This window comes from Pezoporus flaviventris, unplaced genomic scaffold (assembly GCF_033815535.1).
Source record: "Pezoporus flaviventris isolate CSIRO_AGI_PZ_B2104156 unplaced genomic scaffold, CSIRO_AGI_Pfla_v1 ptg000023l, whole genome shotgun sequence".
In the NCBI taxonomy this organism is placed as follows: domain Eukaryota; kingdom Metazoa; phylum Chordata; class Aves; order Psittaciformes; family Psittacidae; genus Pezoporus; species Pezoporus flaviventris.
In genome coordinates, this window is record NW_026892571.1 from 12,763,949 (window position 1) to 12,780,053 (window position 16,105).

The 16,105-nt window shown below is 41.9% G+C and overlaps 1 protein-coding gene across 12 annotated transcripts in view; it reads right to left on the bottom strand.

Moving 5' to 3' along the window:
• The window catches only part of SGCD (sarcoglycan delta), a 376,562-nt gene that overhangs the window by 190,433 nt on the left and 170,024 nt on the right, over positions 1 to 16,105 (bottom strand). For 10 of the 12 annotated variants that reach the window (XM_061456832.1, XM_061456830.1, XM_061456825.1 and 7 more), the window contains one exon: positions 11,930 to 12,115. The gene's annotated coding sequence lies outside the window, so the exon portion shown is untranslated. Of the gene's footprint in view, positions 1 to 3,785; positions 3,907 to 11,929; positions 12,116 to 16,105 lie in introns of all 12 variants that reach the window. The other 2 variants (XM_061456837.1, XM_061456834.1) reach the window with 1 other exon arrangement.

The following is a 16,105-nucleotide window of genomic DNA, read 5'->3' on the forward strand; positions in this document are numbered from 1 at the left end:
GACAGCTTCTAGCGTTAACCCTGGGCCAGAACTCCACTGAATTCGGTACTGCACAAACACAGAAAAAAAAAGCTGTCTGAAACCTAAGGAATTTGCAGCTCTAACAGAAAAAGAGGCAGCAGATGGACACAGGCAGTAATAATCAAGAAGTAGTAGTTAACAAGGCAGGAGTCAGTCTCAGCAAACCAAATCCCTGATTGCTGCGAGCCTTGTACAGGCACCACAACAAAGAGGAGTTTTGATCACCGATGCCCCACAACACACAGAGCTCTGCACATCCTTCATCTTCACCGCTGTGCTCCATCTGTTGCCTCCACACTTGCTGGCAATCATATCTTGTTCACCCACTCTACTTTGCTTTCTAACATGAAAACTCTGGGCCAAAGAGTGCCATTTATGACCTCGCTCTCCAGTATTTAGCGTAGTAGGGCTCAAACTGGTCATAAAAACAGATAAAACCAGTCATGAACAAAATTGCTTATTAATAATAATGTTTATCAATAACTACTGCAACAGAGCATGAGCCTGCATGCACACAAGGCTAAAGTCAAAATTAACATGCACAAAACCCATGTAAAACAATATAGGCCTCTATCAACATTTGAGCAGCAGTGCCTTCTGATGGCTTTTATTCAGTCCACACACCTCTTGCTTTAAAGCTGAACCACGCAGAGGAGAGGAAAAGTGGCTAGCACATAATTATCTCATGAAATTGAGACACACCATGAGTAAATGCACGTACTATGTCCAGTCTCAGCTGGAACCTCCAGAGGCACCACACTACATACCACAGTAATAAAAACTAGCCCAACAGATAGCTGGATGGCTATGACAAACAAGGGCCATAAAACATTTAAGACATCCTAAAGCAATTTTCTGTAACAGAAATAACATCGGCATGACACAGCTACGTTGCTGGAAGGTTTTATTTCAGCACATTTGCCTCAATGACTTCCTTATTACTACACCTTACAGACCAGTTTTAAGTCAATAAAATATTTAATTTGCATAACTGAACCTCTCTTTTATAACACAAGACCATTCCACGTGGCTTTCTGGTTCTTAAATTAAATGTTTAAAAGTCATAAGATGGGAAAATAAGAGACCGCTGTCCAGCATTAACCCATCCCTTCCTCATGCCCAGCCACAGCTGTGCTGCAAAGGAGCACTGCCCTTCCAGCCTCCACTTCCACACTGTCACCAAAGGGTTAAACACAAATTTAGCCATTAAAAAATCGGCAGTAAATGGTAAAAGGGTTGCTTTTGCATCACCCCAGCACAAGGTACACAGCCAGGTAGAAGAGCTGAGTAGAAGAAATTGCAGCACTGAGCTCCCCTCCAAAGCTGTTCTCAACGGCAGGAGGGACCAATCAGTTAAAGAGCTGGGTGCTGCGAAGAGTTGTATCCCTTCCCAAAGCCTACACTGAACGCTTTGAATGCACTAATATTTTCAGTGAAGTCTCTGTGGCATAAATCTTTAAAACAACTCCACCTGAATAACAAAAAAAATAAATCTGTCATTGAGCACCAGGAACATCACGAACATCTATCTTTATAGCCTGGATCCGGTTCTTCTCAACAGCTTCAGAACATTTTATGATTCTTTTGTGTCTTTTTTTAAATTTTACATTCTGTTTTTCCCTTTGGACATCTCCCAAAGACCAAAAGCAATTGACAGAAAATACAGCACAAAGTTTATGGAGACCTCACTCTGCACAGTTAGATGGGTTCCATATCTATTAATTATATTACGTTTTAGTTAAGATATAGTGAAACACAGGGTAAGAAGGCAGCTCCTACAAAAAGGCATGCTCAATAACGTGTTAGCTGCAACTTTCATGCTTAAACATGCAATGTAACAGATTTCCCTATGCAATTCAAACCTCAAAAGTATAAAACAAATAGCATGTAAATGGACTTTGCTTGCTCTTAAATCAGTGTTAGCAAATCCTAATCTCTTTAAGTCTGGTAGTTTCAAATCAAGCCTATTTAACTTGCAAAGGTAGTTCAGGTTTTATTGATCATCTCTTATGCTTATAAATGCACTCAGAAAAATGAGAGTAATGAGACATACAGCTCAGTTGATGAAGGCTCAGTAGAAAAATGTGTGATAATATTTACAGCCTTCAAGCTAAGATGTTGTCAGTGTACTTTCTATATGCACCAGAATGCAGATTACAGGCTTGCCACTGGAAAGGGAGAAAAAAAAAAAGAGCCCTACCAGAGCAAGGTAGATTGCTATTTGTATTTACTAAAAGTACAACTATTAACTTCCAGAATACAGTCACAGCAGCACAAGTCCATTTACTTCTCACTTATTATTCTTCAACCTTTTTCAATGCAGTATTTTGTGCCTGGATTTCCTCATGCTATGCCCTGAATTTTGAACCACTAACAACTGGTGACATTATCCCAGTTGCTATAGAAATAAGGCAGGCTTATTGTTATTTATATTATGGCATCACCTAGAGGTGCTTTTCATTAATCAGAGTTCCTTCTTCTACATCTCTCAGAGAAAGACCGAAGAAGTAGTACATTTATAGTATTGATGACGTTTTGAAATACACAAGGGCTGACTGTTTGAAGAAACTAGATTTGAAAGGAATGAGATGACAAATAAAATAAATCTATATGATCTGGCTAAGGGTCTGTCATTGATTTCTTAGCAAAGAAACCAAGAAATGTCTAAACAAAAAGAAGCGCAGCACTTTCCACCCATATGGACAAGCACAGACCGAACACATTACAATCTCTAGATACAGTCTTACCTGATACAGCTTTTTGCTATCCTGCCCTAGTTGTTTGTAAAGGATTTCACTTATAAACCATCTCTCAGAAAAATCAAGTGTTTTTCCACACAAAACTAAACATGATTTTCATTCTGTTATCTTTCATGCCATGCTAAAATAAAACCACAATGGGTTTTCAATTGATATCTGATGTAGCACTCCCATTCCAACTATTAAATGCTCATTTTTATGGCCTGACAGCGATTCTAAATATAATACTTACAGACACATAAAACCATAAGAAAAACCCACTGCAGTTAATGTACTATAACAGACACAGGATTTCTGGGGTTTATTCTATTGCAGGCTTCTTGTGCATCTCAGAGAAGTTTCTTAATCAAGCTTTACACTCAGGCTTCCCCCTCCATCTAATGAACAGGTGAGCTGCCTAAGATATACTCTGGAGCTATGCTGACAAGTAGTTAGAAAAGCCAATAATAAATAGCATAAATCCCCATCATCAACTTCAGGCAATTATCAAATGTTTATTAGCCTCCAAAGTGAAGGATAATAAACCCACTTATTTTAGCAGATAAAGTCAAATTACTTTGATTGAAGTTGGTACATGTTCAAAGATGAACAGCTATGGCCTCGACTGCTTTTAGTTACTGTTGATGAAATGTAAGCTCAAAACACTGAAAGATACTTCCTAGTTATTGAGGCCATGTGAAACTTGGGCAGCTATTTTCCAGGAAGCACGGCCTGCCTGACAGGTTTAAAATGAATAAAAGTGATATTATTACAATTATCATTAAAAGAAGATGTCTCTCATCAAAATGTGTCTGGATTTTAATTGACAAGGTCTGGGTTAATGCTGTGGAAATACCAATGAAAGCAAAGCCTGTGGCTCAAACTAATTGTCAGCACTGAGCAACCTCAACCTCTAACCCACCACAGATTCATCACTGTGCACATGTACTCATGACAAAAAAATGTTGGAATTAATCATTAACAACTAGAAATTCCTCCCAGACAGAAAGTGAGCAGAGCGCTCACCCTGTTTCCTGTGCTCCTGAGCCAAGCAGAGGTGCCGAAAGGCCTTCCTAATGAGGAAGGCTTCTTGTGCTGTCGTTTCACCACCTTTCACAAGAGCATTGTGGGGGAATTTTCAATGGTCCTAAAAGGAGACAACAGACATAAGTCTGAGCAAACTGCAATGTATGTATAGCTAAATGTCATCCTCCCACCCAGGCCATCCTCCCAGATCAGGTCCATCAAAGCCAACAGAAATACACGGTTTTCATGGCTGAAGGGACTGTGGTTACACACCAACACAAATCCCAACACGGAGGCTTCCTTATTCCCAGCAATACCCATACAATCGGTCCCTCTTTTCTAGAAAGTACAGCGTGCTTGTCCTCAAGCCCAGCAGATTCGTGGCGCTTGCCCAAGACACAGAGATTGCTACTCATTGCACCCAGCCTGCTCCTGCTGCTAGTCTTTTGGGACTCATCCCAAACTCACACCAGTTTCTAGTACCAGACTATCCAACTGAGCATCCATCCCTAGGGCTGTCCTACCACTTAACTCAGGGTAGGTCCCACCATGGTCACTGGGACTTGTCAAAGTGAAGAGCGGCCCAGTGAGCTTCCCATGCAGTGGCAGTCATCAGTGACAGGGTGGTGAGCCACATTGCTACACAGACCAAGAGGCAGTTAAAATCTGAGGAGAGAAGCCAGTAAAGACCGGGATGTGAGCACAGCATAGGTGGTCCTCCACGTTTTGGTGACACCCCTTGGGCAGCACAGCAGTGCAGAGAAGGACCTGCAACCTCCCTACATCAGTCACAAACTCAGTTAACGCTTTGGAAGGTGCCCTCAGGTGCAGTGGCAGCCAGCACCACTTCTTATCCAATTCCATAAATAAAAGCAAAGGCGTCAGTAAAAAACTTCCTGAATTCTCTTCATTTTTAATCTATCCCAGGATGCTGGCCAGACCCTCCAGAATATCACTGGGCAGGACGAGAGAAGCTGAGTGCCTCTAATACCTGACAGAGGCATGAGGTCTGACAGGGTAATGGTATTGTACTAAGCCTTACATTGCCTTTTACAGTTTTTACTTGGCACGCTTTGGTTCTCAGCTTCTCCATCTGTGCAGGTTATGGCATCATCACAACACAGCTTGAGCACACATCAACTTGTTGGTCCCTCCAGCCCAAGTCTTTATACAACATCTGATGCAAAACTAAATAGTTCCTTCTCACACAACATCAAGACTGGAAAGCACAACAGTGTTGAGAAGAAGGGAAAAAGCGAATCTCCGAAAAGATCAGTGGCCAGGTTCTGAGGTGCACAAAAAGGCATATGGCCACTAATGGCAAAAGGCACCAAGTGTAGCGAGATATAAGTGGGTCTACTTACACTATCCAGAACATGAAGAAAAACAAACTAAAAAGCTAAAACCTCCCTGTTATCAACTGCCTGTCAAGAGAAAACAACAGACAGTATGTGCTGCAGTGGAGATACAAGACAGAACTCTGGTCAGAGGGTGCCATTGCCAGGAGGGTCTCTGCTGGTCCATTCCCAGCAACTGGGGGGCAGAGTCTAGTGGGAGCATTAGGTGCACCAAAAGAAATGCTGCTCACTTCACTGTGCCTATTCTCCCAGAGGTGAGAGGCAGCCTCTTCTCCTCACATTCACCTCCAGCTACCCTGCCCTTCTAGTTTTTGCTGGTTCATATATATTCACTGCAGAAATTACAAGCTGGAAAGCTCCCATTAAACAATGTCAAGATCTCTCCATTCACAGCTAACGCTTCGCTGCACACATTCTCTCTTATTTCCAAATGTTTTCTGTATGTTTCAGCTTCCCTTCATTAAATATATTCATAATTATTTGCAGCACATCTGAAGAATTTATACAACAGGTTTGTGCTTCCAGTGCTTCAGTCTCCTGGCTGCAATAATCAGCATGACAGCACTAGAAAGAAGTTTGTGTCAGCCAGGCATTAGAGCTCAGGAAGAGGAAACTAGAACCCACATCATCATGATCTGAGTCCGTGACTCCCACACCAGGCAGCAATTTGTCCCTTTACAAAATCCTGGGTATTTCTTAAAGCATCACCTCTCAGTTAACCATCATAATAGTCAGCAACTCTGCCAATAAATTTCATAATAAAAATGTGCAAAGTTGAGACTTCTGGTACCTTAACTGCAAACTTGAACAGCTTAAAGGATTCCTCTGGTCTAAAGAGAAACTGTTAATACAGCAAAGTATCTCCATAGCACTTCATACCAGTTCCTGTCGTGGCTTTGCAAGGCTGCTTTCATCGCACACTTCAACATCCTTTAGATCAAGTAAAGGCTTCACCGAGGAAAGTTACACCAAATGGCCATTTCTTCGAGGCTTTAAGCAACCTGGTTTAGTGGAAGACGTCCCTGCCTGTGGCAGAGGAGTCGAAACTGGATGAGCTTTAAAGTCCCGCCCAATCCAAACCTGTGGTTCTAGGATTCTTTAGCTCAGACCCAGATAGTCACAAAAGCTGTCAGGGCTTTCAAAAAATCCTAGACTCTTCCAGGCTCTTCCACGCATCCTATGGAGCTACCTAAGGAAGGGCATCTTTGGCACTCAGATTGTGCTGTGCTGGCTCTGCAGCGCTCATCTCAAGCTACTAAGACCCAGCATGCAATCAGGAGACCAGAATGGCTCCTGAAGTACAGACAGTGCCAGGGCTTCCAGCAATTATTTCTGTGATCCTTAAGACAGAGGTCGTTCAGTGACAGAACTGCTCCTTTAGGTAATTACATTCCCAAGGCTACACGGTGCCTGTCAAACTCTCCTCCCTCTACAACACAGGCTAGGTTTTTTTGATCATTATGAAATAAATACATCATCCTGAAGGATGGAAATATAACAAGCTGTAGCTCATCTGAACCTGTATGATACCAAGTCATCACTAAAAAGAGACAAGAAATGTTGCTTCCTGACTGCATACGGTACATGGGTGACTTCCCTATCATGCACACACAGGCTTTTATAAACTAGGATGCACAATTAAACTAACATTTGTCCAACCATAGGTAAAAATTACTATCTGGGTGGTGTCACAGCTGCTGGCAGAACAGTAAAGGCTCTAGAGCATCCTGAGTGATCAGTCCCATGTGTGACATTCTCCACTAAGCTTTGTTCTGGCATCATTCCCACTATTCGAGGAAGGAAATGCAGTATTCTCCTACTTTTTCTATGAGGTTGGATGTAAAGCTTGGAAAGCAGAAATGCCTTAACTACGTGGCAGGAGGATGGTAGTTCATAATTAATTTTCCACATCAACTGTTGGCTGCCCTCCTTTTCATCTCTGTGAGGCTGCAAACTGCCAGTGGATACCTACCCAAAGAGCAGACATGCCACAGAGCAAAAAGTATGATTATTATTAGCTAATACTTTATAGTGTGCGCTAGCCAAAACTAAGAGGCAAGCAAGCCTGGGCACAGTGAAAGCAGCACCAGTACAAAGGTAGCCCTGCCCAGCCCAAAGCTGCTTATCGTCTAAGAGATGCAAAAATGAAGTGAGAAGATAAAAAGCAGGATGGGGAGAGCGAGACAGATACGAGAAGGCTGCAAGCAGATATGGAAATGTGTTCTCAGAAGTAGGTTTTGAGCCAGGTAATATCAGGACATCTGTACCCTGAAGAAACACATGCCCTTTTCCACCCCAGCTGGACCCTGACAAAGACATAGCCCATGGGCTGCCAAGCAGCAACTTTGCAGAGGACAAGGGGCTCAAAATTGCTTCATCTTCTAAGAGAAAGAAGAGATACTCCATTCACAGTTAGCATTTCCACTCCTCAGTCTCCAAATTTCTCAAAGGCCAGAGTGAAAAGTAATTACAAGGCGGTCACTGGTCCTCCAAAAGAAAGGTCTCCATTAGAATGGTGAAGCACTGGCACAGGCTGCCCAAAGAAGCTGTGGATGCCCTGATGTGTTTAAGGCTAGGATGGATGGGGCTTTGAGCAACCTTGTCTAGTGGAAGGTGTCCCTGACCTGTAGCAGGGTGGTTGGAAATACATGATCTTTAAAGTCCCTTCAAATCCAAACCATTCTATGATCCTGTAAGAAAAAAATAAACCATGCCTCTGAAGCAACACTACAGTTCCTCACTGTATCAGAGTCCAGAAGGCAGAGCTACAGGCTGACAGCCCAGCAACAAGCCCATCTGTATGATTTTAGGCAGACCTATTGACTTCTCAGTACTTCAAGAGTACAGGTAAAGGACTATTATATTACTGCTCTGTGATTAGTATCTTAAGAATCTCATGTTAGCTTTGGAGTTTATTTTCTTTCAGAAATTCAACTCAGTTCTGCTGTTGATACCAGGTTCTTAATTCATTTTACACTAATATATTTGTTATCAGAAATTATGCTTTGATATGTGTCAGGTTGATGGATTCAGTAAGAGCCCTGTCAGGAGAAGCTGAGTGAACAGGGTTGCAGAAGAGATCTTATCAAGGGAATTGATATGTTAACAGCCAGTGTGCTGATCTTGCAATAAAACATACAAACTTAATAGCCATTTTATTTCTTCATCCTGGCAAAATAGTTCAGAGAAACACTAGAAAACATTTGCATAAGTGTTCCTCATACAAACAAGCTCTGATGAAAAATGTGTGTAAAAAGCAATCCTGAATGCTGTCCTCTTCTCCTATTCAGTGTGCACAATTTAATCAAGAAGAATAAAGACTTTCTTCAAAATACAGCTTTGACTTTAACTTCAGGAACTCAAGCAGACATCCCATGATGCTCCAGCTGAACTTTTCCTTCAATAATATAGGAGGACAATTTTACTAGCACATTTTCAGACACATCCAATAGACTTGCACCTCTCATCAAGACACTGGAATGTTGCATTAAGGTCTTATTTTGACATACAAACCCACAGGCACATGAAATCAGTGTTTGCTCCTGATTCAGTAAATGAAATCACATAAGGGAGACAGATTTCAGCCCATATAATATAGGTAATGAGAAAATGACACCTGCTCACTGCTCTGCTATGCATCAAGCAGGGCTTGAACATGCAAGTTCTCTGCTTCACCAGTATCAGACCATCAGAGTTGCAACACTACCTCTGCACTGCCCTGTAACACAGAGAGATTTTGTTAACCTGAACTGATTTACACGTGGGAATAGTGAAAAATGCGATGTTGAAATTCAGCTTTTAAAAGAGAGAAATAATACTGCAGCCTAAATGAAGCAAAGGTAAAAGTTCCAAAGCAATTCATCTAAAAAAGGTGAATTACACTGAGGATTTATGTCCATGTAATGAAGACAATTAATTGCTACGAGATCCATAAAACACATTAAATGAACCAAGGGTTTTCCAATTCCACTTGCAAAATAAAATTTATTAACTATGTTTAATGGCTACCTAATTTTTTTTTTACATATTTACCAAATGTGCTTTTTCAGCAGAATTTTACTAACCATATTCTATTAATCTACTAATGACCAATGTAAGGGGAAAAAAGTAATTATTCTGCATGTTATCTACAGATCCATTTAAAATACTTCCTTACACAATAAGATTACCATCACCACAATTGCATAAATGCTGCTAAAAGGGAATCTGATCGTCTCACATGAGCGAACAACATTCTGCTGCAAAGATGAATGAGTTCAGTTAACAATATTTGGACATACGTTGCCATTTCCAGCAGAGATACAGAACAAACCTGGGTCCTGATGTCATCTAGTGTTACGGTAACCACTTAATTAAAACCCCCTCTGCTTGGAAGAGCAGGACACATGGAAGAAACTGGCTTAGATCAGAGCAGTGACCTCAGAAGGATCCACATCCAAATTTCATGCTTTGCCGAACAGATTCAGCTGCTCAGCCAGAGTTATCTTTGTGTCTCCAGCTGTGGGTATCAGATGCACCTTTTGCACTAGGGATTGCATGAGATTCAGAGACAGATGTTTACTGCTTAGAAGTGACCTAGAAGTGACTCTTCCTTACTTACCGTCTGTAAAATGAGGATAAGTAGCACTTCTGTCTTACAAGGGCATCATGGAAGCAGATATAGTTGATGGTAGTCAATTACACTGTTAAGTTTGCATGAGCCCCCAAAATGAAGCAAAAGGATTTAAAGGGGTCTCAGCTACTTGAATGAACAGCAGCCTTGCCAACTCTTTAAATTCCAGCACAATCTTCTCTTCTACAATTTTCATCTCAAAGATCAAGTTTCCATGAATGTGAGCTTAAACAGAGCCAAGTTTTTATACCTGACAGTGACAAAATAAAATGCAAAAAATGATAATCAAAGTCCAACCAAGAATTTAATACCTAGCTAATAGTTTTGCATAAATCAGTCGTATGAAAATGCTCTTTGTTCTCTGAAACCGTGAGGCTCTGCAAAGTCCTGCACAACCTCTGCACTGGAGTACTACTCATGCTGCAGCCTGAGACATGAACTTTAGACTGAGAGCTGGATTGACTCAGGTGGGAAGGACATGGGGAGCCCATCTAACACCATCCTGTTCAAAGCAGGGTCAGCACCATGGTCACACCAGCAACCAACTGCTCTGGTGCAGATCCTTGAATGCCCTGAGGCACCCTGCATAGGCAGCAAAACCCACATACTCACTGCAAGGAAGATTTAGATTTACATGCTTTCACTTAGCAATCTTGCAGAAAAACAGGGAATAAACAAATACCTGTAATTTCTACATTATAATAGTGCAAAATATTTCTCTGCAAGAGCCAAAAAAGCCCTCTTGATTATGAAATACCTCTCCTACAGCCTTCCCCTTTAGGTATTATAATCACAAGAGCAGCAGCTTGGAAATAAACAAAAGAGAAGATGATAACAAAAGCAGGAGCAACATTTAATAACCTCTTCTAGAAACCAGGTGCCACTGGAGCAGACAGACAAACGGAGCAAGCAGTGCAGCAGTTTTAATGATGGGAACCTCTCTTCCCTGACAACAGTGTTTTCATGAAATGCTGGTACAAATTAACAGCGTATGCTCCGCTTGGAACAGACCTTTCTTGACCCTCAACATTTAAAAGTTCAGCATCTCATTTAAGCTATTCCAGCCAACTTGTTTTTCTGCAACCACTGGAGACAGGCAGTCTCCAGACCAGCAGAGCTCTGCTGAAGCGTGGGAGCCTGAGCATACAGTTTCCAGAGGTAACTCTACTGGTGCACCCAGATCAAAAGCAGAATGAATGAATGCAAGCTCCCCTGGATTCCTTACAGCTTCTGAGAGACTTCTAAGAAAGCCCTGACTCCCCCCCACACACACACCTCCACTAACACCAAATGCAGGTGTTAATGTTCCTCCTGTACTTCTCTCAACAAGATTATACTGCTGGTTCAGTCATATAACAGAACCTAATATCCATGTGTTAAATGAAAAAGAATAGCATCACCTGATAGAATTCTACTGAGCTCTGGGAACCAACACTTTAAATTTTAGGTTTTTACCAGTAAACATTGCCTTCACAAAAATACTTTGGCCTAGATAAAAGAAGCTGTAGAATCAGAGGCTGTATTGCCCTAAATGCTTCCATAGCACAAGCTTTGCTCACAATACATTCTTTAAGACTTGGCCCTCAACTTCTTATTAAAAGATAGTTGCATATTACAGCATAACCAAGGCAATGTTTTTGTGGATGTAAGAACCTCCACTCATTCATAAATTTTAAGTGCTACACAACAAAGGAGGCACATACAATTATGTCAGAAATTGGTGCTGTTTCCATCCTTGGCAAACAATGAGAATCTATGAAGCACAAAGGAAAGCACAGGGCTGTATTACAAATGGGCTACTTCAGCATCATTTCTTTTTTCCATCTCTGACCCTCTGAACTGCACGCATTCATGAAACACAAGTGTGACTTACAAATTGCGGTTGCCTATCACCTAGCATACATCACCATCAGTATATCACAACCATCATCAAGCATTTAGTTCAATAAAGCACTTGATATCAACATGCACCCCCCTCAAGCCCAAGACATTAAAACCACTTCAATCTTGATGAATGCACTTCAAATTCAGGGAAAGCAAAAGTTATTTGCAGAGGCGGTATGAGCGTGGCACCTATACAACAATAAACATGAAGGCTCCCAATTTTCTATTTTCCCCATACGTATACATTCAGAAAAGTGTAAAAAGAGAAGAGCAAGGGGGAAATAACGTACCTTACCAAACCTGAACGTTGAACACAACTCGTTTCAGAGCAACATTGGCGTGAAGGTAAGTTCCTCAGGCGACCGCCAACCACAATTCCTTTCTGAGCTCCCCAGAGGATCCAGCTCCCCCTTGTCTGTATCCCTGAGGAAGATGCAGTGTCCTCAAGTATTTCAGAGCCTCAGCTGTGAACGATGCTGTTCAGAAAAAGGGAAGAGAAGGTGTGGCATTAAATTCTAGGGTCAGTTGTTTGGCAGATTCAGAGCAGAACACAAGACAACATCAGATAGGAATGAAATGTCAAGGCAGGACAAAGAGTCTGTGACAATCCATCATGTGTGGCACCTTCAGAGGGCAATCTTTGAATTCAAGAACTATGGTGCAAAGCTGTTCTTGCTTTACAGTACTTTAATAGTGTCCCTACACCAAGAAATGAATGCCAGCCAGGCTGCTTTTTATTCCAGTCTGATATCACAATAAAAAAGCAAGTTATATACTTCTCCATAGGGAATACTTTAATTCATTATGGTATTTCTGCAGAATAACAGGGCTTCTGCATTAAAAGCAAAGACATCACCTCAGACTTAATGCTTTGCACTCTTAAAATGGCTCTCACTCAAGGAATTTTAATCTCCTAAACAGTCAATCACATTAGGACCATACAGTTAGTTTATGGGGAGCAGTGATGTCAACCCAACACACAGCAAAGGGGTCCCAAAGCTCAGCCTCCAAAGTAACTGTCAGAGACAGGTAAGTGGCCTGGGGTTTTCTGGGAGGGTGGGGACTCGCCATCACCACAATTTCCAGCTCCTTATCACTGCTAGAAACGCTTGGTGTCTCCAAGAGGTCAGACTCTGGCACTGAACACGGAGCTGGGGGCCTCACTGCAGACACCCAGGTGAGAAGACAGCAATGGAGACAACCACCTGGCGGTGATGCTACCAGTGACCAAACACCTTAGAGAAGCACCAAGAATTACATGTATTTATCACTATCACTGCACTAATCATCCCTAATCCCTGACATATGGGAAAACACTTGAAAGACCATCCTTCCCCCACCCGGACCACACAGCCTGTGAAGCCAGACCAGGCAGAGGCTCACAGAGCAGGCAAGGACCAAGCAAAAAGAATGACCCAACCTCCCTAGGTTGGATACATATATGCTTTGTAGTTTGTGTCCTTAAAACAGGCTCAGGGACGCTTTTCTAACATTTGTTCCTTAGAGATCTCCTACACAAGAGGAAGGATTCCATTGCATCTTCACAAAAACATCCTGAACCCATAAACAGGTTAGAGCTATCTGGAAAACCCATTTAGCTTTCAGGCTTGCAAGAAGCCAGATTCCAGTAATCAGTATATAAAACTATCCACACTGAAAGTTAGCATCATAAGGCTTTTTTTAGAAATATATGTTATTCTTACCAGCAGTCCACATAACAATCATGGTCACACGGATGAGAACAAGCAAATATATTCCTGTTACTTAGCACTAATTACTTCACTGGATCTTGTAGAAGTGGTTTATGCTGCATACCACACCTAAAGGCTCTACAGCTTGTGAGATACCCACAACAGGAGCCAGAAGGGCAGAGCCCAGCCCGGCATTTCTTGGTACACATTTTCAGACCTTCTGCCTCTCTGAATGCAGATATAAAGGTCACAAATGGGCCTTCACAGTTCCTGTCCTCTTCCAGGGTAACCGTGAAAAATCAGACTGCCAACTGAAATGGCTGCTGAATGACTTACGGGTGTAGAAACGGCTGATGCTGCATTAGTTCAATCTGCAGGTAGCACCAAGACCAAGTTCTATAGCTTTTAAGAGATTTCTATCTCAGGAGACCACAGTTACAATTACTTCTTCATTTTTTGCTCATAAATTGTAATGCAAAAAGAGTCATGAAGAAAATCAGTGCTACATTTTTGTGCATTAACTCCGCATCACCTGAGTTGAGAAACAGAAGTAACAATAATAGGACTAGATCATCATTGCAAATTGAATGCAGGAGCCTAGTCTCAGGTTGGAAAAGATGCGGTTTTGCAAGCTCCTATTTAGTACAGCTTGCCAATGCTCATCAGAAGCAAATCTCTTTGGGAAGGAGCTGGCATGTTGCCTTAATACGCTGTTATGCATGTGCATAGAGTTTCTGTACTGTCTGAATTCCTGCATTGCTGGGTGGATCATCAATTACAGGAGGCACATACAGGCAGGAGCATGCACCTCCAGCTCTTGGTGAGGACAAAAAAAGCAAGATTCCCTCACTGCCAGCCTCTTCCATTACGGGAATGAGAGCACAACAGCAGCAAACTGGAAAACAAGCCAAGAAGTTGCCTGATGCAGACTGCTATGAACATGCAGGAAGATGGCATGTAACAGGATGTGTAGATATGGAGCTTTGGTCGTGACACCATGCAATGACTGCAGCACTCCCACCTCTCTGATGCAAGAGAGATGGTGCAACATAACAGAAAGAAATCTGTTGCCAGGATTCCCACGAAGAACAAGGTGCAGATGCTCCAGCCTGAGTGCAACATGCTTGCTTCAAGCTCTGATGATGTGCATCACAAATACAGAGCAGCAACATAGTAAGGTACAAGGCTACTAAAAAATAATGCATGAACACTGAGCTATGATTTGTGTTGGCTCAGAACCCTTCAGGGGAAAATAGGGGGGGAAAAAAAAAAAGAACACATTCCAGTCCTGTTGTCCAAAACTGCATGATTTTGCAGAAAAAAAACCTTTACATTCAGTAAGCTACTACTGCCTTGGACTCAGCGTCCTAGCAGGCAGCTGGTTTCCTTCTCACAGTTGAGGAACCTGGAGAGCCCATCATAGAGCTCCTCAGATCTTCTCGACTTTGGGTACCTCTAGTGAGCAGGTACCCTGAGGGATGAAGAAGCCTGGGCTGATGGTGGTCTGCTGGAGCCTCAGAGCCCCAGAACCATCCTATGGTGGCAGAGAGAGGCAGGCACCAGCATCCCTGATGAAATGCCCTTCATTTCAGTCTGCAGCTGCTACAGAAGCTGACACAAAAGCAAGTCTGAACTTACAGAAATTCCCCATATATTAGACATCCCACTATTTCAGCTAGTTTTGATTCAAAAATCTTGTGCTCCCCCCATTCTGCTTTGATCTGATGTGTGGAGGTAGCTGCCGGCAAACTATGGATTACTTTCATCCCACCACTTCAGATTTTTACATTCAGTTTCTGGAGCCCTGGATTGAATATTCGGGTGCATTCCTAAATTAACATAGTTGAGTGGTATCAGTTCAGTCTTCAAGTCACAAAAGCAGGCATATAGATGTTCTCATTAATCAGAAAAGGCAGACAAGACATTTTTCCAGTAAAAAGAGAGCATTTCCCTTGGAGGAGTCTTAGTCCTTTACTGACAGAAGGCATGAATTATACAAAATAACTATATACTTTAGATGTAACAAATCAGATCAAATATTAAACTTGAAGACATCATTTCTATCTTGAGATGTTCCCAGACCACAAATCAATGAAGGCTGGGAGTCACTCTCACAGGAAGCCTTGCTATACCTTTGTCCTGTTTCCATACTTTCCTTTATGCACCAGCTATTGATCTCTGTTAGGGTGAGACAGGAGGTGGTTGGACCTTAGCTGACCACCATGGTCATCTTTATATCTGGCTCTCATACAGCCTAAGGAGCAGCTTGGACCCTGTGGCTAGATATAACAATACTGGTGAGCATTTAGAACTTTATACAGGGCAAAAAGAGGTATCCAGAAGCTGAACAACATATCTGCAAGCAAATATTACACTATGGTAGATAACTCAAATTAATGTTAGTTTGTCTCATCAAAAATTCATTATAATTCACCTAACTGCAATTGAAGAAATTAGTTGGGCATAGAAAAGATTAAATATTTAAAGAGTCTGGTGGCATAAAAATAATTGAAAACTTACGTCTTTGCTTCAATATCATTTCGTTTTACTGCTTTGCAGCTGTTAAGAAATCAAAATTCCACGTGTGTGCATCCTCACAGACATGTACAACATGTTCAGGCACACATAACATGTTCATATATAGCCTCGTAACTTTCCTTTTTCCCTATAACTAAACTTGAGTAAACATGCTTGACTAAGACACAGGAGCTCTACTGGTAGAGCCCGAAGAAAGGCTGTAAAACAGGCAAGGGAAAACATATTTTTATTGCTAAG